The following is a 22,950-nucleotide window of genomic DNA, read 5'->3' as shown; positions in this document are numbered from 1 at the left end:
TAGAAACGCCATTAATTTTAAATGTATCACAAAATTCTAGGAAATTTGCCAAGTGAGCGTTGGGATCCTCGTCCTGTAAACCATCAAACTGAATAAAATGTTGTATCATTTGAATTGTGTTAAATTTCAGTTCAAAATTATTTGCAGCAATAGCAGGACTAATTATACTTGACTCAGTTCCTGTTAAATTAGGTTTAGCATAATCATACATAGTGCACGGAGCAGGATTCTGATTAGCAGCAACCGCAGGAGGTAGCGGATTTTTTTGGTTTTCAACCATCTTCTTGGTTGTAGTTTGAATATCGTCCTCTTCCTTGTTCTCTATGTATCTTAAGCTTCGCCTTATTTCTCTTTGGTTTCTGCGAACTATACGATCAATCTCACTGTCAAAAAGTAATGGTCCTGATGGGTTTCTTCTAGTCATAAACTATAAAAAACCTGGCAGAACAAAAAGTAAATGAAGAATTAGAAAAGAAATAAAAATTTAAATTGCAATAAAAGTAAAATGGCTAAAGTAATAAAAATCGAGTGTTCCTAATATCTTAGTTCCCCAGCAACGGCACCAAAAACTTGGTACGTGATATTCGTGACAGGTTTTAAATATTTATAATGAATCATTCTTGAAACTAACTATTATCACGATGAAGGCAAGTGTACCTATCAAACAGTAGTATAGCTTTAGCAAGACCGGATTATCGAACCCAAAGAACTAAAAGTACTAGTAATGACTGTCTTTTTATTATCTAGCCTAAGAATAATGGGGCTTGTTTTTTAACTAACTAATTAACTAAACTAAGAATTCATAGAAAATAGAATTGAGAATTACTTTTGGAAAAACGATTGAATTAAGACTATACCTAAGGAAAAATCCACCTAGACTTCATTTGTCTAAATCGGACGATTTATTCATTTGACTTGATCCGTAGAAATCCCTAAGTTATACTATTATCCCTCTCGAGACTAACAACGTCTAACCCTAGGTTGAATAATTGAAATCTCTTTCTAATTAAATCCCTAGGGTTGTATTAACTCGATCTATGGATCCCCTTATTAGGTTTCACCCTAATCCGAAAAAATCTTGTCACCCTATCTCTAAGCGCGCAACCAACTCCGCTTAATTATGACAAATGTACTCTTAGACAGGGTCTATTCCTCCTTTGAATAAGAGCTTAACTTGAATCAATATCCTGGAATATCAAAACAAGAATTAAGAACACATAATTAAGAACAAGTCAAATATTTATCATACAATTTAGATAATAATAACAAGATCTGTCTTAGGTTTCATTCCCTTTAGGTATTGAGGGGTTTTAGTTCATAACTAAAAAGGTAAACATTACAGAAGAATAATGAATGCAAAACATAAAGAAAAACCCAAAACTCCTGAAGGGAAATTAATGGGAGATCTTCAGTCTTGATGATGAATCCGGCTTCTGAGATGGATCAATCGGCTTTCCTTGAGCAGTTCCCTGCTTCCCTCTGTGTGTGTCCTTTTTCCTCCTCCTCTAGGGTGTGTTTATAGGCTTTAGAATGCCTAAGAACCCTAAAAATTGACCTTTTCCAAATTGGACTCAATTTAGGCTCGATAGGGACACGCCCGTGTGCGATTGCTTAAGGCCGTGGTCAAGCCTGTTAAATAGGAACGGGTGTGTGGTCCACCCGTGTGAGTCGTACCTCGATTCTGCCAAATTGACACGGCCGTGTGCTCTATCCATGTGAGGAGGTCCAGACCATGTTGATTTCGTACGTTGGCCCATTTTCTCTATTTTTGGCCCGTTTCTCGTTCCTTTCACTCTCCTATGCTCACCTAAGTATAAAACATGAAATTAAGGCATTAGAAGCATCAAATTCACCAATTTTAAGGAAAAATCATCCATAAAATATGCTAAGCATGGGATAAAAATATGTATGAATCACGGTTTATCAAATCTAGATGGAATACCCATTATCCATCAATTCTTACGAATGATCATTTCACATATAAGCATTCTCGGGAACCTCACATCCTTTGGCGAGATTACCAGTCCAGGCTAAATCGCCTATATCATGAACTCATAAGGTGATGTCAGGATTACCAGTCCAGGCTAAATCCCTTATAGACATACACCCTTACTGAGCTCGGATCTGAATTACCAGTCTAGACTAAATTCAGACCCTAATCGGATTACCCGTCCGGGCTGAATCCATAATGCACACATATTCTTCTGGAGGCTCGACCATTTAAGGAACACCCATCCGGGCTAGATCCTTTTCATAATTGAGATCAATGGATTACCCGTCCGGGCTAAATCCTTACTGCAACACATGTAGGATCTCAAATCAAATGTAATTACGGGTTACCATCGAATTCCCTTTGTCAACCTCAACCGAGACATTTTTCACATGTTACCATCAAATATGCATTTCTATGATTTTTCATGCCAATAAGAAATGCAATCATCATGCATTCAAAAACCATACAATTATGTATATTAGGGGTTTACTTTAAGTTATCCGAATTACCTGGTATTCGGTGCGGAGTTGTGTTTCAGTTATTCTGAAACCTTGCGTTTTTCTCGATCGACCTCCAGAAATTGTTTTTCGGGGTCCATAACAATAAAAATAGATCATTAACACTCCAAATTACACATTTCAAGTCCAAATTCCACCCCCGGTCCAAATGACCATTTTGCCCCTAACCTTTCACATTTTTACGATTTAGTCCCTAGGCTCGTATAATGAAACACATGCAATTTCTATCTTACCCAAGACTAGCCGAACACTTTTCCTTTTCATGGTAGCCCTCATTTTCTATTATTTTCACACTTCTACCACACATTTTACAACTTTTGCAAAATGGTCCCTACAAGGGTTTTTCATGAAAATCACCTAGGAAAAGATGTTTAACACATATTCAACTTTCATATTCCTCCATAATCCATCAAAATACAGGCAATTCTTGCACGGGTAACTTTTTAAACATGAACCCTAGCATGAAATATGGGTAGAAATGAAGAGAACAAGCTACCGGGATTCTAAAAATACAATGAATATTAAAAACGGGGCTTGGGAGCACTTGCTATTGAGCTTGAAATGTTTGGAAACCCTAGCTATGGTGACAAGAGAATTTCGGCAGCATGGAGAAGAAGAATGGCTGATTTTGGCTTGAGTTTTCCCATTTTATTTCATTAAAAAGCCAAATGACCAAAATGCCCTCATGCCCTTTCTTTAAAATTTCATCCATGCAAGCCTATTTTTGTCCAAAAATTTAGAAATTGGGAAAATTACTCTCCAAGACCTCCTAATTCATAACCCAAAGCAATTTCATACAAATTGCTTCTAGAATTCAAGTTTTGCAATTTTTTCAATTTAGTCTCAAATTTTCCAATTGGGCACTTACTCAAAGAATTCCTTCATGAAACTTTAACACATGCATATTTTCATATTGTAAGCCTCGTAATAATCATAAAATAAATATTTTGATGTTAGATTTGTGATCCCAAAACCACTATTCTAGCTAGGCCCTATTTTGGGATGTTACATTTCTCCCCTTGAGGGACTTTTGTCGTTGAAAGTCTTACCAGTAAATAGATTCGAATATTGGCTTCTCATGGTTTCTTCTGGTTCCCATGTAGCCTCTTCTACACCATGTCGATGCCATAAAAGTTTTACTAAGGCTACATCTTTATTATTCAACTGTTTAACCTCACGAGCCAATATCTTAACTAGTTCCTCTCCATAGGTCATGTCCAGTCAAATTTCAATCTCAGTCGGCGAAATCACGTGAGAGGTGTTTGATCGGTATCGCCTTAACATAGATGCATAGAACACATCGTAAATCCTTTCCAGTTCAGGTGGCAATGCCAAGTGATAGGCTAACGGTCTATTTTTTTCAATGATCTCGTACGGTCCGATAAATTGCAAACTCAGTTTGCCTTTCCGGCAAAATCTCAATACCTTTTTCCATGGAGACACTTTCAAGAATACTCTATCTCCAACTTGAAACTGAATTTCCTTTCTTTTCAGATTAGCATATGAATTTTGCCTATCCGATGCTGCTTTTAAACAGTCTCGTGTCACTTTAACTTTATCTTCAGTTTCTTTAATCAAATCAACTTTTCCTTGAGTTCTGTCCAGTATAATGGATTTTGGAACTTCTTGCCATATAAGGCCTCATAAGGCGCCATCTTCAAACTTGTTTGAAAACTGTTGTTGTAGGCAAATTCTACCAACGACAAGTATTTTTCCCAGCTACCCTGAAATTCGAGGATACAACATTGCAACATATCCTCAAGAATCTGAATGATCAGTCTGAGGGTGAAAAGCAGTGCTAAAGATCAACTTCGTACCCAATGCTTCTTATAACTTCTTCCAGAATCTTGAAGTGAACCTCAGGTCTCTGTCTAAAATAATCGATAGTGGTACTCCATGTAAACTTACTATCTTAGAAATGTACAAGTCAGCCAATCTATCGAGGGAATAATCTATCCTTACTGGAATGAAATGAGCCGACTTTGTCAATTTGTCCACTATAACCCATATGGCATCTTTCTTTTTTGTAGTCAAAGGTAATCCTGTCACGAAGTCCATGGTAGCTCATCCCACTTCCATTCAGGGACCATTACTGGCTGTAACAGACCTGAAGGCAGTTGATGTTCAGCTTTAACTTGCTGACATACCAGGCATTTCGATACAAATTCAGAAATATCTCCTTTCATGCCATCCCACCAGTACATCTTTAAATCATTGTACATCTTGGTACTTCCCGGGTGAATAGACATACGACTGTTATGTGCTTCTTGCAAAATATTTTGAATAAGCTCATTGTCCTTGGGTACACAAACCCTATCTCTGAACATCAAACATCCATCAGAACCAATCCAAAAATCTAATTCAATACCTGACTCACATTAAGTTCTTTTAGCTTGCAAGTCATCATCATTAGTTTGAGCATCATAGATTTCCTGAAGGAATGTCAGCCTAGCCTCTAGCTCAGCCAAGATTAAACCATCATCAAGCAATGCAAAACGAGCATCCATGGTCCTTAATGCAAACAAGGATTTTCTGCTCAACGCGTCAGCGACCACATTCACCTTTCCTGGGTGATAGTCAATAATCAATTCGTAATCCTTGATTAACTCTAGCCACCTCCACTACCTCAAATTTAATTCTTTTTGAGTCATCAAATACTTCAAACTTTTGTGGTTAGTGAATATGCGACAAGTCTTACCATATAAATAATGCCTCCAAATTTTCAAAGCAAAAACGATGGCGGCAGGTTCTAGGTCGTGTGTAGGGTAATTCTTCTCGTGAGGCTTCAATTGCCGTGAAGCATAGGCTATCTCCTTACCATCTTACATAAGCACACAACCCAATCCATTTAAGAATGCATCACTGTAGACCACAAACTCTTTTCCCGGTTCAGGTAGCACTAAAATAGGAGCTTCGATCAGCAGTGTCTTTAACTTCTCAAAACTTTATTGACACTTTTCCGTCAATTCAAACTTAACGCTTTTCTATAACAATCTCGTCATCGGAGTTGCTATCATGGAGAATCCTTACACAAATCTTCGATAGGAACCGGCTAAGCCCAAAAAGATTCTAACCTTGGTTACATTCTTAGATGGTTTCCATTCGACAATAGTAGAGATCTTACTTGGATCAACTCGGATGCCTTCACCAGAAACAATAAGACCCAAAAATCTGACTTCCTGGAGCCAAAATTCACTCTTGCTAAACTTAGCATACAGTTGGTTTTCCTGCAAAGTCTGCAATACAATTCTCAGGTGCTTCACATGCTCTGTCTCATCTTTGGAATAAATTATGATGTCGTCAATGAACACAACGACAAACTTATCCAAATATGGCTGAAAGATCCTATTCATTAAGTCTATAAACACAGTTGGTGCATTCGTCAGCCCAAACGGCATGACAAGAAATTCATAATGGCCATACCTCATTCTAAAAGCTGTCTTGGGTACATTCGAGTCTTTAACTCACAGTTGATAATAACCAGATCTCAAGTCTATCTTAGAGAACACGGTGGCTCCTCTTAACTGGTCAAACAAATCATCGATCCTTGGCAAAGGGTACTTATTCTTGATAGTTACCTTGCTCAATTGCCGATAATCGATACATAACCTTATTGAACCATCTTTCTTCTTTACAAACAATACGGGGGCACCTTAGGTTGAAAAACTTGGCCTAGTGAATCCTTTATCTATTAGCTATTGCAACTGCGCTTTCAACTTCTTTAGCTCGATAGGTGCCATTCTATACGGAGCAATAGAAATGGGAGTTGTCCCTGACACCAATTTAATATCGAACTCTATCTCCCTTTCAGAAGGTAATCCGGGTAATTCCTCTGGAAACACATCTGGGTACTCACATACTATCGGCACGGACTCGATCTTTAGCTCTATTTCTTTAGTGTTCAGTACAAATGCAAGGTAGGCTTCATATTCTTTCCTCATATATCTCTGAGCAACCATTGTCGTGATTACAATTGGCAGCAAACCTAATTTTCTTAATTTGACCCATAGAATCTTACCATCCGGCCATTTTAACTTAATATACTTACTACAAAAATTCACAGTTACATCATGGAGGACTAAGCAATCCATACCAAGTATTACATCAAATTCATCAAATGGTAACAACATAAGGTTAGTCGGGAAACAATGACCTTGAATCGTCAAAGGACAATTCTTACAGATTTTATCAACTAGGACCGACTTGCCTAATGGGTTTGACACTCTAATAATATCTTCCATATGTTCAATAGGTATATTCATACTAGATGCCAATCTCATGCAGATGTATGAATGCGTCGACCCCGGGGCAATTAAAGCAACAACACTTGTATTTAAAAGAGAGAAAGTACCCGTAATAACATCAGGAGCAGCGGCTTCCTCTCGAGCACGTATTGCATATATTCTTGCCGGGGCTCGAAACTCTGATTTTGCAGCGTCTTTAGTCACGACTCGACTGCCACTAGCACTCCCAGGGTATCTCAGAGGTCTACCTCATAGAATGGAAGCACTTAACTTCAGAGCTATTTTCACTTCTTTTTCAGCTCGTTCCGAGCAGTCTCTAAGAAAGTGATCAAGAGAACCACATCTGAAACACGCGCCGCTCTATATTCGGCACTTTACGAAGTGAAATTTGTTGCAACTCTTACACTTCGACTTCTGATCATCTACACTCCCCACACTAGTCACCATCAGGGAGGAAGACTTCTGACTTCGTTGTTTAGAGCTTTTTCCCTACTCAAATATCCTAGCGATGAAGTAGAGCGCTCATGCTGGCTCCTTGCTTTCTTTGTGGAAAACAAGAGTGTTTTACCGCTAAACCTCCTACTTGTAGCTCAAGCCTCTCTTTTAGCTTGTTTTCTTTTATTATTAAGCTCCTCGGCCTTCTTGGCCCGATCAACTAATGTGACAAACTCCCGTATTTCAAGGATTCCAATCAACAACTTGATTTCCTCATTCAGACCTTCCTCGAAGTGTTTACACATTTCCGACTCAGTTTGGACCTATTTAGTTGTATACTGACTTAGCCTCACAAACTCTTGTTCGTATTCTGCTACAGTCTTGTTCCCTTGTTTGAGTTCCAGGAACTCCTTTCACTTTGAGTCTAGAATCCGTTAGCTAATTTATTTCTTCCTAAACTATGTTTGGAAGAAATCCTAAGTAATATTTTCCTTCAGCACTACCGAGGATACGGTCTTCCACCAATGGTATGCAGTGTCCTTCAAAAGGGACACAACACACTTCAAACATTCCTCCAGTGTGCATGACAAATCATCTAGCACTCGTGTAGTGTTCTCGAGCCAAAATTCAGCTCTTTCAGCATCATCATCAACTTTACCTCTGAATTCCTCATCCCCATACTTTCTAAGCTTATCTATAGGGGCCTTGCTAATTCTTACTAGTGCCCTACCTCATGGCACATCCTCATCAGGTTGGTTAGGGGGCGGAGGAGGTCTTGGTATGTTGGGTGATTCCTCAGGTAATCCCCAAACCATTCATCCTTCATATCAAAGAAGGCAGCTCGGGCTTCTTCCCAGCCTTTAGACATAAGTCTTCTACTACTACTAGATACAGCTTGTTGTACGGAAGCTGGAGCATGGCTCTCGGCTCCGTCGGACTCATCTTGTGCTTGATTGGAAGATATTTACTATATTCAAAACAATTTGAACAGTCAGGAGATGTCACACTATCAATATTTGAATAATGGCATGTATAGAAAACCTTAATACTCTCTACGGTAGTTGTAGAACCGACTAAACTATAGCTCTGATACCACTAAATGTAACACCCCTCGCCCATATCTGACGCTGGGATAGGGTTCGGGGCATTATCGAGATTTCATATTCATAAACATATTAAATCAAGTCACCAAGTTACTCTTAAATTAAATTTTTTTTCAAATATGTACATCTTGTCCCTTAAACAGGTCTTCGAGACCTAAAACATACCTAGAGGCAGCGTGGGACAAAACTGAGAACATTTGATAAACTTTGGGCACCTTGGAAAATTTCCCTTACTTTTAAGTGTCAAACGCCCATGTGACCTACCCGTGTCCTATACTAACTTAAAATTTTAAGTGCATGGGACACACGGCCATAGCACACACCCATGGGAGGGATCCGTGTGTCACACACGGCCTAGACACACGCTCGTGTGTCTAACCTTGTGGACCCTAATAGGCTATCTTCCAAGCCTTTGGTCATCCCTTTCTACTACTTAGGCTTAGTGGTTACCAAATTCAAAGTAAAACATAGTTATACACTTGTAGATGGTCTTGATAAATCTTGTTGTACAGAAACCACATATCATTGGTTTCATACGTGAAAGATTATTTCCCATTTTATACTTATGAGCTTCCATGTTATCGTAACACATTCGAAATTTGGCTCGTTTTGGTAACTCGTTGCCAATTATGCAACCTTTCATATAAGAGTATAAATATGCATAGATTTGTAGGTCATGGCCTACTTCAATTAAGCCAAATCCAATGGCCATATACAAAAAGATAGATACATTTTTACATGCCTTCATTTGGCAAATCAGATGACACATATAACAAAATACTCAAAAATCCTATACATGCCATTGAACAAAATAAAAAAAAATGTTTGTATACCAAAGCTTGACTAGTTGATAGTGTGTTGACTCTCCAATCATCTTCCAGTCCTTATGAGTCCTCGAGCTCTGTGAGACAGGGAAAAAGAGAGGGGTAAGCATTTTCATGCTTAGTAAGCTCGAATAACCAGAAGGTAAACTTACCGAGTAATTAGCATACATCCATATTTAAAACATGAAATCATCAATTTTGAAATGATTCCCTATCACATGCACTCAATCAATGAGTTAATCACATAGCAAAGCATCATGTAATTTATGTAGATGAGCTTATCATTCATCATCTTATTGACATACATCAAATTAATCTCGTTGAGTTTCTAGGAAATCTCGATGGAATACCCATTATCTGTCAATTCTTTCAAATGATCATTTCACATATATGCACTCCCGTGAACCTCACATCCTATGGCGAGATTACCAGTCCAGGCTAAATCCCCCATATCATGAACTCATAAGGTGATGATAGGATTACCAGTCCAGGCTAAATCCCTTACAAACATACACCCTTACTGAGCTCGGATCTGAATTACCAGTCTAGGCTAAATTCAGACCCTAATCAGATTACCTATCCTAACTGAATCCATAATGCACACATATTCTTTGGGAGGCTCGATCATTCAAGGAACACCCGTATGGGCTAGATCCTTTTCATAATTGAGATCAACGGATTACCCTTCCGGGCTAAATCCTTACTGCAAAACATGCAGGATCTCAAATCACATGTAATTACAGGTTACCATCGAATTCCCTTTGTCAACCTCAACCGAGACATTTTTCACATGTTACCATCAAATATACATTTCTATGATATTTCATACCAATAATAAATGCAATCACCATGCATTCAAAAATCATACAATTATGTATATTATGGGTTTACTTTAAGTTATCCGAACTTACCTAGTATTTGTTTCGGAGTTGTGTTTCAGTTATTTTGAAACCTCGCGATTTCCTCGATCGACCTCCGAAATTTATTTTTCAGGGTCTATAACAATAAAAATAGATCATTAACACTCTAAATTACACATTTCAAGTCTAAATTCCACCCCGATCCAAATAACCGTTTTGCCCCTAACCTTTCACATTTTTACAATTTAGTCCCTAGGCTCGTATAATGAAACACATGCAATTTCTACCTTACCCAAGCCTAGCCGAACACTTTTCCATCTCATGGTAGCCCTCATTTTCCATTATTTTCACACTTCTACCACACATTTTACAACTTTTGCAAAATGGTCCCTACAAGGGTTTTTCATGAAAATCACCTAGGAAAAAATGTTTAACACACATTCAACTTTCATATTCCTCCATAATCCATCAAAATACAAGCAAATCATGCATGGGTAAATTTTTAAACATGAACACTAGCATGAAATATGGGTAGAAATGAAGAGAACAAGCTACCGGGATTCTAAAAATACAAAGAATATTAAAAATGAGGCTTAGGAGCATTTACTATTGAGCTTGAAATGTTTGGAAATCCTAGCTTTGGTGACAAGAGAATTTCGGCAACATGGAGAAGAAGAATGGTTGATTTTGGCTTGATTTTTCCCATTTTATTTCATTAAAAAGCCAAATGACCAAAATGCCTTCATGCCCTTTCTTTAAAATTTCATCCATGCAAGCTCGTTTTTGTCCAAAAATTTAGAAAGTGGGAAAATTACTCTCCAAGACCTTATAATTCATAATCGAAAGCAATTTCATACAAATTGCTTCTAGAATTCAAGTTTGCAATTTATTCAATTTAGTCCCAAATTTTCCATTTGGGCACTTACTCAAAGAATTCCTTCATGAAACTTTAACACATGCATATTTTCATATTCTAAGCCTCGTAATAATCATAAAATAAATATTTTGATGTCAAATTTTTGGGATGTTACAGATAGGATCCTTACAAACCTTTGAGTTGAACTTGGATGAATCCAAGAAGGTTAAGTCTAAGTGAGAAAGAAGCTTTGAACTCCAAGTCGCTAATGAAGCATCAATTCCCAATGCCTCTACCATAGAAGAGTTTCAATAGCATATTGGACTACTTACTGAAAACTTTAATAAAGCCTTTAAGAAGCAAGCTAGGAGATTCAAAAAGTTTAAGACATAAAAGAATACTCCTAAGAATAAGAGAAAAAGTGTTGTTTTCAAAGAGAAGGCAAAAAAAAAAAAGGAGGAGGGCATCCAACTTCATGAATGCCTTAGCCATGGTCATATTCAAGCTAATTTTGTTAATATTCTTAAGAAGAAAACAAAGGCATTGTGTGCTTCTACAATGACCTGAAAGTTAGTGGTGTTGAAATACTGATTTTGGGACCTTGTTTCTGTAAACCAAGACTGTGAATATTTTTATTAAATATTTATGGAGTTATAGTAGAAATGAATTAAATTTTGGGTAGGAAATTTTATCGAATTATTGATTAATTAAGGTATAGAGACTAAATTGTAAAAGTGGTAAAAATTAAATTACAATCAATTTTTTAATTTGAAACCTAGATTTGGGACCATTGTGGTAATTGTACCACATTGTAAGTATTGTGGATGGCATGGGAGCATAAAATGTATATAGGTAAGTAATAAAATAATAAAATCAAAGTTAAATATTAAAAACAAGATAGTGGAAAGGTTGGTAGAAAAACAAAGCATTCTCTTCCATTTTTGTTCATACAACCGAGAGAAATGAAGGGAGAAAGAAACATTTGGCCTTCTAGGGTTTGATTTTCAATCACTAAATTGGTTAGTTCAATTTAGTCGTTTTCTTGTAATTTTTATGTTTTCGAAATCTCAGGAGCTTAATCTATCTGACTCGTGTGTTATTTTTTGGAATTGTTAAAGATTTAAGAAGTTTCCATTGATGAATCTTTGAAGTTTTAGGTATTAGATGGATATATTTTAAGCCTAAAAGTGAAAATGACTAAATTATAAACTTAATTTGTAGTTTTGTACAATAGGGGCTAAAATTCATAAATTTCAAACTTTTTGGTATAATGAGAAATAAGAGGTCCTAAAAGGACTATAGTGGAATTGACTTGAAAATTTGAGTTCTAAATTGAAAATTATGGCAATTTAGGTTTTAGGGATTAAATTGGATAAATGTCAAAATATGTAAGACTTTACAGTTGATAGCAAACTGAGTTAGAAAATAATGTTATGCATTATCGTATTAATGTTTGTAGCTAAATACAACACGGAAGCATCAAAAGGAACGAGGAAGATGAAAATCAACGAGGAGTAGTTCAAGTTTCTGTAAGTGTTCCTATGGTTTAAAACTTATTTAGATTATATATTCCTACAACAATATACATATTTTACTATTACAATAAACTGTTGGCAGTGAGTTGAAAGGATTTGGGATAGTTTAAATTGAATACTATACTAAGTACCAAAATGAATATATGTATAATTATGAGGTTGAATTATATTTGCTATTGAGTATGATTTGGACAAAAGCATTTTCGGTATAGAAATCAAGAGACAAAGATGTATATATTTAGCTATATGATAAGGGATGGAGGTGATCGATGTGCTAGCGGACTAGACTTGATAAGAAGCCATCATCATTGGCAATCTGAGGTAGCAGGTCATCGTTGCCTGGCAATCTATGATGACATAAATGAAATAAGAAGTTACCATCATCGGGCAATTCGAGGAGGCAAGTCATCATTTCTGGACAATCCTAGATGACATAAATGAAATAAGAAACCATAATTTTCGGGCAATCTAAAATGGTAAGCCATTGTTGCTGGGCAAATCCAGGGTGGCAAATCATTTTTGTTGGGCAATCTGGGATGACAAATTGAATTGAGTTAAAATGAATTCATGAGTTCAGAATTTCAGTGGCAGTATAATACAGACTAATGTTTCTAAATATGAAAGGGAATAATAGGTGACAAATGAATCATGTTGAAACTTAGTAGTATGAGTTTTAAACCTTAATTCAAGTTAATGTTCTCCATATTTTCTCGATTTAAAAAGAAGTATGTTCAATTAGTTTCTCAATGTGTAATTCACTTTTTGTATGTAGGATAGGTTTTAGATACGTTTGATTTTCACGTCAAGATCTAGCTGAGATCCTACGCTCCTTAAAGTTGGTGTTCCTTTTTCTATATAATTTGGCATGTACCTAAGGATGCCATTTTGACATCTATGTTGTCTATGTATGTTTGAATTTGTTAGTATGTGTTCTTCTAAATGGTTAACACTTAGTTATGTAGTTTTATGTTTAGTTGAAAGATGTAAATGAAATGGTGAATGTTTAATATTCATTATATGTTATTATGGAATTGTATATTCATACCTTGAGAAATGACATTCGCTATGTTTTGGTTATGAATTGGTGCCAAGTTTTGGCATATTGGTTAGATGATTAGGGATGTGTCAAATGGTATGATTTTTAACATGATATTGGCATGTTTTTGGGTAGGATTTCAATGGTAAAAAATGCATTTTAGGTCACTTTTAAGGATTGAATTGTATCATTCATCAAATGACTTATTTTGTGCCACACGGGTTGACACATGACCGTGTTTCTCCCAAAGGACAGGTGGCACGGTCGTGTGAACATTGGAAATTATGAACCATTTGTACCATTGATCAATTGTAATTTTTTTGTAGAAAATTAAACTAATTTTTGTACTTAATAAGCTTGTTAGAAAGCAGTTTCACTTTTTATTTAGTTTTTACTTTCAGTACTTAGGTAATAGAATGATCAATTTCAATATTTTATATAACCTTGTGGGATAAAGTAGGCCTAAAGGTAGACTAATATGTTCAGTGAGCGTGCAGGACATTACTTGAGGGTAGAAAGACAGTGGACTGCTCTTGATGTTGCAAAACGGACCTGGGATGTCAAAACAAAATAAATAGAATATCCAAGAAGCAATCTGCCAAGGATGTCGTGAAATAGGCTATATGGTGTCGCGACAGAGCCCTGAAGACACGCCCAAAGAAGTATATTTCCATTAGTGTCATGACACAGACCATAGTATGTCGCAACATGGACGCTACATGACCACTTAATGAATTAGGGTGTTTTCATCCACATAACTTTCACTAAGGATGTAATAGTCCAGTTTTGACCCTAGTCGGAATAGTGGTTTTGGGAATACATATCTAACTCAGAAAAATATTTTAATATTATTTTTCGTGCCTATTATAAGTGAATTGACATGTGTGAAAGTCTCGTGTGAAAATTTAACTGTTTGTGTGCTTAATTTGCAAAATGGACCTAATTGAGTAAAATGTAAAAGCTGTGTGCTAGATGTTAAAGTGCTTATTTGAGTTGGCTTTCTAAATCAAGGGTCCTTATGTTGTTATTTGTCCATTGAGAATGTTAATGGACTAAAATAACCATCCATTAAATGGTTTTATAATTGTTTATAAAAGGACAAAATAGGAAATTAGTATTAAAGTCATATTAATTAAAAGAAAAACAATCAAATTCATTTTATTTCTTTATGTTCATCAACCAAAATTGGCAAGAAAAAGAAAAGAAAAAGAGTTTTAGGGTTCGGCTAGGTTGAAGCTTGATTAAGGTACGAGTTTTGTTCGATTTTTGATAATTTCTACTTTTTTGTAATCGTTGCTTCATATACTATCAAACCCATGCTTTAATTTCTAATTTTGGTGATGATTTTGGAATGTGCCATTGATGAAACTATGAGTTTTGTGATGTTAGTTGATGAATTATGAAAGCTTGATGTTGGGTTTAAATGGGTTGTCTTTGAATTTTTGATGAAATTGAGTAATTTGGGATAAATTGTAAAAATGTTATTTTGAGGGACTAAAATGTGAAATAAATGAAATGTATGGACTTGTATGAGAGTCATGAAAATTCGACTAAGCTTGTGTACAAGCAAATTTGGTGTATTTTGTGATTTTGTGAATTAGGGACTAAAGTGTCGAAATGTGAAAATGTGAGGGCTATTTTGCAAAGTACCCTAATTGTGTGTATATATATTGTTTTGAATGATTTGGTGAATAAAAGGGTTAATTTTGAATACATATAGATCAAGAAAAGAGGAATTCCGATTTATAAATAGTCCAAGTCGACAAATTCCGAGTACGAGGTAAGTTCGTACTTAAAATATGATGTTAAGTAGGTTTTGATGCCTTTATTATACATGTATTGTATATAATTGATTTGGATGAATATGATGATGAATCGAAAGTATTTGACACTAAGTGTGCGGTTTAAATTACCTTCAGCTACAAAAGGCACTAAGTATGCGATATCGACTTAGCTTCAGTTAGTTGAGATGGCACTAAGTGTGCAGAATCGTTCTAGCTTCAGCTAATCTTTAAGCACTAAGTGTGCGGATAATTAAAGTATTTGAGATCATCGAAAAGTCTTAAAGTATTTGAACAAGAGGTGAGATTGTAAACGAATGAACATGAAAATGTTTCAGTAAGTATAATACTTATGTGGTAGGTGGTAAAATGTATAAAAGTTTATTGAATTTGTATAAACATATAGTTGTTATTAGTATGGACTTGATGGATGAATTGAGAAATTATAATTACTTATGTATTGATGTTTCATATTTTATATTGTTGATGTTTTGGTACGAGCTTACTAAGCTTTTGAAAGCTTACTTTGTGTGTGTTTACATTGTTTTATAGATATCGAAGCTACTGCAAGCTCGAGGATCGTCCAGGATCGTCACCACACTATCGAACCTCATTTTGGTACTTTTGAAAATGCATATTTATGAAGTATGGCATGCATAGGCTATTAGTGTGAGACGTATGTTTTGTGATGTATATGCTTAGCCTTGTGACTTGGCTAATTTGTGCTTGAACTCATGGCTGATAATGGTTCATGGTATGTAATGATAATATGAAATTATGGTATGTTTTAGTTGGTAAGGCTTGGTAAGATTAACTTGAGATTGAATGATGTATGGAAGAAAATGCTTTGGTATGATATTACCTTATGTTTGGTATGAATTGGTAAGGTTTATGGGTATGAATTTTGGTGACTATTATATGATATGAAAAGGGTTATGTTTTGGTGCTGAATTTGGCTGAAATGGTGATATAAATATGTTAGTTACCTTTGCTTGAAGGATGACCAAATTGGGGTGGCAAATTGGCTATTTAAATGGCCTATCTTTGTCCACATAAGCAGAGACATGGGCGTGTGTCTCAGTTGTGTGCGACACACGGCCATGTTGCATGGTCGTGTGTCCCCTGTGGTACCCTACAATTGTAAGTCAGGCTCAAACACGGCCAAGACACACAGGCGTGTGTTCTGGCTGTGTGATCTTAATTAGTATGCTGACGTCACAAATAGAATACCCCCTATTTTTGGCATGGCCTAGTACACGGCCTGGACACGGGCGTGTGCATAGCACACGGGCTAGACAGACGGACTTGTGTCTGGCCGTGTGGGCAAGTCAGTAGCTATGCCCTGTTTTTGCCATCGCTTTGGCACACGGGCGTGTCTAGACCGTGTGAGGCACACGGCCTGTTAACATGGGAGTATGACCTTTTAAAAGGTGAAAATTTTTTATAAGTTCTGAAACTTCATATGTTGTCCATTTGGTCCCGAACGCATTTTTAAGTACTGTATACTCGCTTTTACGATCTTAATGAATGTGAATGAATTAGATTTACTGCAATGAGATAATATTTGATATTCAATTATTCTAGTTTGTGTTATTGATGTGCGTGATAAGTTTTATATTTATGATTGATCGTACTTGAAAACTAACTATTATCATGATAAAGGCAAGTGCACCTATTGAACAGTAGTATAGCTTATAGCAAGACTGGAATGTCGAACCCACAGGAGCTAAAAGTACTAGTATTAACCTTCTTTTTATTATATAGCCTAAAATAAGAGGATTTGTTTTATCTAAACTAATTAAATAAACTAAGAATGCACAGGAAGTAAATTGAGGAAATACTTTTGGAAAAATTGATTGTATTTAGACAATACCCAAGGGAAAATCCACCTAGACTTTACTTGTTATTTGACTCTGAATTAGACTATTTATTCACTTGACTTGATTCGTAGAAATCCCTAATTTATATTATTATCTCTCTCGAGACTAATAACGTCTAACCCTAGGCTGATTAATTAAAATCTCTTTCTAATTAAAACCTCTAGTGTTGCATTAACTCGATCTATGGATTCCATTATTAGGTTTGACCCTAATCTAGCAGATTTATGTCACCCTACGTCTAGGGGTGCAATCAACTCTGCTTCATTTTGCTAGATCTACTCTTAGACAGGGACTTTTGCTCCTCTGAATAAGCACATCAATACTTAAATCAATATCCTGGAATATTAAAGTAAGAATTAAGAACACATAATTAAGAACAAATCAAGTATTTATCATATAATTCAGGAAATAATAACAAGATCCATCTTAGGTTCCATCCCCTTTAGGTATTTAGGGGATTTAGTTCATATGTGTAAAAGAAAACATCTCAGAAGAATAATGATAACAAAATATAAAGAAAACATAAAAACCCCTGAAGGAAATTGAAGGGAGATCTTTAGTCTTGAAGAAGAATCTAGCTTCTGAGATGGATCAATCAGCTTTCCTCGAGTAATTCCATGCCTCCTACTCCGTGTGTCCTCTAGGTGCCCTTTTAGGGTGTTTATATAGGCTTTAGAATGCTTCCAAATCCTCAAAAGTGGCCTTTTTCGAGTAGAACTAGACTTGGGCTCGACAGGGACACGCCCGTATGGGGTGGTTAGGCTGTGTTGGAGTCTGCTAAATAGACACGGGCGTGTGGTCTACCCGTGTGAGGAAGTCCAGGCCGTGTTGATTTCCCACGTTGACCCATTTTCTCCATTTTTGGCCCGTTTCTCGCTCCATTTACTCTCCTATGCTCACCTAAGTATAAAACATGAAATTAAAGGATTAGGAGCATCAAATTCCACAAATCTAATGATAATTCATCCAAAAATGTGCTTAAGCATGAGATAAAAATATGTATAAATTACGACTTATCAAATACCCCCACACTTAAGCGTTTGCTTGTCCTCAAGCAAAATCCTCAATTCAAAATTAAGAATTCATTTTTCTCAACTTATAATTCCTATCAGAATATCTCAAAATAATGCATAAGTAATGATACATTGATAATTCAACTAAAAGAACATCAAAGTTTCAAACATTCCAAGTTGAGCATTTTATCATGAAAGCATAGGTGTTTCCCCTCATCTAAGTAATCATCTTTCATTCAAAATATCACAGAATTCAACATCCTCACTAAAGATTCATCAAATCACTCGAGGTGTTTAAGGACAACAAATTTAGCACTCATAGTCAATATGAAAAGTTATTACCATAGGCTTGCGTGAAAATCAAATCTCCACCACTATATATTGATATGATGCATCAATCAAAAGGTCTTTAGAGGGTTGTAATGTGGCTTTGGTTAGGGGGTGTGGTCACAAACTGAAAGAGAAGGTTAGAATAGAGATTGAATTGAAAAATTACATAACTAGAAAAATACTAAAGCTGACAAATTACATTCCTATTTAGATGATCCTAGAATTGAGCTTTTCTTCATGGTTAACATCGTTTTAAACCAAGTGTTACATAGTTTCGTAATATGCTAGACCATCTCAATTGCAGCAACTTTGTTTTTTTTAAAGAACAAATCAAGTATCATAGAATTTTATTAACTATCAAAAATAAAACATAGCTAAGCAATTTATTCAAATCAAATCTCGACAAAAATAGGGATCAAATTAATTGAGGGGATTTCAACAATAATGGGTTATGGGTTAATATTGAAGGGAAATCAATGAATGGCTTGTTAGGCTCAAGGAGGTTCACTAAGGGTTAAATTTGAACGTAGACTTTTATGGGGTGAGTGGGTTAAACCTAAGTGCCTTTATCATCTCGACATATCAAATCAATGGTGTGGTCTTGACATGCATAATCAAAGCAAGTTCTAGAATAAAAAATCAATATTGACTCACTCCTAGCAACAATAAAAGTGAGCATGAAAGAAATAATATATGCTCTAAAGGCTCAAGATCTCACAAAAATTATGGCTTTTTGATGTTAATCCTGTGAATTTCAACTTCAGGATAATACCTAAACTTGGGGAAGTAACCTAGCAATTTTTAGGTCTTAAAAAATCAACTTATCATGCTTGATTCTCTAATGTCTTAAAGTTTAAACAATCAATGCATAAATGCCTATGTTTTAATTCAAGACGTATCAATAAAAATCATAAATTAATCAAAATTCATTCTAACAGTAATATGAGTGAGTCACGTGAGAATAAGACACAATTCAGGGATTTTTCAGATAATGATATAAATAACCCCCCATACTTAAGATGTACATTGTTCTCAATGTACAAAGATAGATTTACTGAAAAATATAGATATAAGATCATAAGATAAGGAGAGAAGTGAAACTTCCTGAATATTAAATGGAATCCTTGAATTGGAGTCATGGAAAGTAATCTGCTAAGGCAAGGGTGAGATTGGGGGAGGATACTCTGGTGGTGGTAGAGGTTGTTAGTCCACAAGTGCTGCGCCAAAAGAATATTATAACTAGTGGTAGCTATGGTCGTGGTCGAGCAGGGCATGGCAGTCGTGGAGGACCTTTTCTAGTTAAGTTGCAAATTCCTAAGTAATAACTGCAATAACTCTTAACGAAATGGCCGAAAACATAAATTGCTTAATATAAATTGTAGAACCTAAAGATGAAGTAAAAATAGTATTAAAGAGAAATAGGATAAAAAGTAAGTTAAAAGGATAAATAAAGGTAAAAATAAAAATAAATAAAAGATGAATAGTAGGGGTTTATAAAGATATTGGTGCACACGGCCGTGGGGCACGCCCGTGTGCCCTTATTTTAGCCCTTGTGTTTCGTGGTTTTCAAATTTGAGCGCATCTGGAATTTGGCCCACGCCCGTGTACTTTGGGCATATTGGTGCACACGGCCGTGTCGCACGGCCGTGTCCTGCTTCGTTCGCTTCTCCCACGCCCGTGTATATATGTGTACGCCTATGTTATTTTGACAGCTTTGACCACGGGTGGTGGGCACGAGCGTGTCGTACGCCCGTGTTGATTTCTCAATTTCTACCACAGCTTATAGACACGGGTGTGTCCCACGCCCGTGTTGAATTGACAAGATTGCCCACGGCTATGTCGCACGGCTGTGGCAACATATCGAGTCCCGTGTTTGGGGAAAAATTTTGCTCTATTTTTACACGGCCATATCGCACGGCCATATCGCACGGCCATGTCGCCGCCCGTGGTATGGGCACTGCCTAAGGCACGCTCGTGTGCCTGGCCATGTGGATTTGGAAAACCTGTGTTCAAGGATTGAGTTAATGATTTAGATGTTAAAAACTAAAATTTAAAGAACTCAACACTGTTAGTGCTCGGGTTGCCTCCCGAGAAGCGCTTATTTAGAGTCTAAGCTCAACTTACCTCTCTATTGTGTGGTCATGGTGGTGCGAGGAGTTTACACTCCTCATTCCTGCTATCAATTTTATCAAAATAACGTTTTAGATGAGTACTGTTTACTTTAAAAGTGTCGAATTTGAGATGAGTTACCTCGACTGTACCGTATGGGAAAATGTTAAGTACCGTAAAAGGAATTACTCCATTGGGTTCAGAAGTGGTAATATGAGGGTCTGCCGCATCTAATAGTACTTTGTCTCCAACCTTAAGTTGATTTGATAAAAACATTAAGTCCGTCATGGCATGGTTTTGGTTTATCGTGTGTTCTCAGTTTCTGTGTCCGCCATTCATCTAGTTCCTCAATCTGTAGCCTTTGCTCTTTATAAATGAGTGTTTTGTTGTTACTTGAACATGGCTCATGTATGCTCTTCGAACGTGTTTCCTGGAAAGAAAGTTGCACCACATGACTAGTATTAGTAGCATGATTTATACAATCATCCTCAATACTCGATGTGTTACTCAAATTATGAGCTTGAAGAGTGATTGTTTCATCACCCACACAAAGTGTGAGTTCACCTGTACCAACATCAATAATAGTTCTAGCAGTTGCTAAAAGGGGTCGTCCTAAAATCAAAGGTACGTCATTATCCTCTTCCATGTCTAGAACAACAAAATCAATTAGGAATATAAATTTATCGATTTTGACAAGAACGTTTTCAATGATACCCCTAGGAAATCTAATGGTTTTATCTGCTAACTAAATGCTCATCCTAGTTTGTTTGGGTTTCCCAATACCTACTTGTTTAAACATTTTATAGGGCATGACGTTAATGCTCGGCCCTAAATTAGCCAATGCATTATTAACATCTAAGCTACCAATTAAACAAAGAATTGTAAAACTCCCTGGATCTTTCAATTTGTTGCCTTGTTTATTTTGCAGAATGGCTGAGCAAACTGCATCCAACTCCACATACGACGCTCATCCAACTTTCATTTATTTACTAAAAGCTTCTTTAAAAATTTAACTGCATTTGGCATCTGCGAAAGAGCTTCAATAAACGGTAAGTTAATATGTAATTTCTTTAATAATTTAAGGAATTTACCAAATTGTTCATTCGTGTGGTCTTTTCTTGTCGCACTGGGATATGGCACGCGAGGTTTGTACTCTTTACTTACCGATTTTCATTTACTATGGTCCACCTCACCTTTACCTTTACCTACCACAATTCTTTGCCTCGGTTCTGGTTCAAGTTCAACTAACCCTTATTCATCTCAAACGATAATTGCATTAAGTTGTTCCCTTGGGTTAGATTTAGTATTACTTGGCAAGCTGCCTTGTGGTCATTCAGAAATTAGTTTGGTAAGTTGGCCTATCTAAGTTTCGAGCCGTTGGATCGATGCTTGTTGATTCTTAAGTGCTGTCTCGGTATTCTAAAAATGAGTTTCTGACACTGAGATAAATTTCGTTAGCATCTCTTCAAGGTTCGGCTTCTTTTCTTGCTGGTTAGGTGGTTGTTGAAAACTTGGGGGATGTTGTGGCCTTTTATTTCTTTGGCCACCCCATGAGAAGTTGGGATGGTTCCTCCAACCTACATTATAAGTGTTACTATAAGGATTATTTTGAGGTTGAGAATTATTACCCATATAATTCAATTGCTCGTTTTCCATGTTGTGGCCATAGGGTGGGTATTTTGAATTGCTTGTTCCACCTCCATTTGCATCGTACTGCATTATTGGATGAGCCTATGAAGTACCAAGTAAACCATCAATTTTTCTATTCAAAAGTTCTACCTGATTAGAGAGCATAGTGACCGAATTGACGTTAAAAACGCCAACCGCTTTCGTCAGCTTTATCCTCATGACTTGCGGCTGATAATTATTCAGTGACATCTCTTCTATAAATTCATAAGCCTCTTCAGGTGTCTTATTATTGATAGTCCCACCAGTAGCTGCGTCAATCATCTGTCTAGTCGAAGGATTCAGGCCATTGTGAAAAGTTTGAACCTGTAGCCAAAGTGGTAACCCATGGTGAGGGCACTTTCCCAATAGATCCTTGTATCTCTTCAATGCATCATAAAGAGTTTCTAGATCCATCTGCACAAAAGAAGAGATATCATTCCTCAATTTAGTCGTTTTAGCCGGCGAAAAATATTTAAGTAAAAATTTTTCGGTCATTTGTTCCCAAGTAGTGATCGACCCTCTTGGTAACGAGTTCAACCACTGTTTAGCCTTATTCCTTAACGAAAAGGGAAACAAATGAAGGTAAATGGCATCATCAGAAACTCCATTGATTTTAAAAGTGTCACAAAGTTCTAGAAAATTCGCTAAATGAGTGTTTGGATCCTCATCCTACAAACCATCAAACTGAACAAACTGTTGTATCATTTGAATCGTGTTAGGTTTCAGTTCAAAATTATTTGCAACAATAGCAGGCCTAACTATACT

At 36.4% G+C, this 22,950-nt stretch overlaps 1 non-coding gene across 1 annotated transcript; it reads left to right on the top strand.

Moving 5' to 3' along the window:
* Positions 1–22,525: 22,525 nt before the first annotated feature.
* LOC128279986 (small nucleolar RNA R71) lies at positions 22,526–22,632 on the top strand. Its single transcript, XR_008270169.1, has one exon. It is a non-coding gene; the product is annotated as a small nucleolar RNA R71 (small nucleolar RNA).
* The last annotated feature ends 318 nt before the right edge of the window (positions 22,633–22,950 follow it).

This window comes from Gossypium arboreum, chromosome 8 (assembly GCF_025698485.1).
Source record: "Gossypium arboreum isolate Shixiya-1 chromosome 8, ASM2569848v2, whole genome shotgun sequence".
In the NCBI taxonomy this organism is placed as follows: Eukaryota; Viridiplantae; Streptophyta; class Magnoliopsida; order Malvales; family Malvaceae; genus Gossypium; species Gossypium arboreum.
The sequence above is the reverse complement of the archived record's forward strand: the minus strand, read 5'-3'. Positions and strand labels throughout refer to the sequence as shown.